The sequence below is a fragment of the Periplaneta americana genome, chromosome 17 (genome assembly GCF_040183065.1).
Source record: "Periplaneta americana isolate PAMFEO1 chromosome 17, P.americana_PAMFEO1_priV1, whole genome shotgun sequence".
NCBI lineage: Eukaryota > Metazoa > Arthropoda > Insecta > Blattodea > Blattidae > Periplaneta > Periplaneta americana.
In genome coordinates this window covers 104,151,452-104,152,305 of record NC_091133.1, presented here as the reverse complement: position 1 = coordinate 104,152,305, position 854 = coordinate 104,151,452, and the positions used below count along the sequence as shown (strand labels likewise).

At 44.1% G+C, this 854-nt stretch overlaps 1 non-coding gene across 1 annotated transcript; it reads left to right on the top strand.

Moving 5' to 3' along the window:
* The first annotated feature begins 506 nt into the window (after positions 1-506).
* Positions 507-579, top strand: TRNAK-UUU (transfer RNA lysine (anticodon UUU)). Its single transcript has one exon. It is a non-coding gene; the product is annotated as a tRNA-Lys (tRNA).
* Positions 580-854: the final 275 nt, after the last annotated feature.

Here is an 854-nt window from a genome sequence, read left to right as displayed (position 1 = left end):
ACGACCGGCGCAGCTACGGATCAGTATCCAAACACGCCTATTGCCTGAGGATTGTGTGGTAAATAATTAGCATAAAAAGCGAACATGGTCTTTACTAATTTCGAGGGAAAAATTGTTCCGGGGCCAGGCATCGAACCCGGGACCTTTGGTTTAACGTACCAACGCTCTACCAACTGAGCTACCCGGGAACTCTACCAGACACTGATCCAATTCCTCCCTCTATATCCACAGAACTCAAAGTGGGCTGACAACCGTCAAGCAACTAACGTTGAGTGCACACTAACTCTGTGTGACTTAAATTGTGGTTTTCTGTTAACGAACAGTGACGTGTATTATGCAAATCAAGCTTTTCAGGTATAACTCCCAGTAAAGTTGACTTGAATAATTTAGAGGGAAAAATTGTTCCAGGGTCAAGCATCGAACCCGGGTTGGTTGCTTGACGGTTGTCAGCCCACTCTGAGTTCTGTGGATATAGAGGGAGGAATTGGATCGGTGTCTGGTAGAGTTCCCTGGTAGCTCAGTTGGTAGAGCGTTGGTACTTTAAACCAAAGGTCCCGGGTTCGATGCCTGGCCGTGGAACAATTTTTCCCTCGAAATTATTCAAGCCAACTTTACAGGGAGTTATACCTAAAAAGCTTGATTTGCATGGTCTTTACTACTTTCAGAAAAGGGGAGAAAATGATAACGATAATGATGATGATGATGATGATGATGATCATGATGATGACAGAAAAATACTCATCAATAGCTGCATGCGGGTCACAGGTTAACTAATACATTCATAGTCTCATCGGAGACACGTGTGAACAGATGCGTGGAAGAAGGAGCTGTGCAGATGATGTATTTCCTACTCT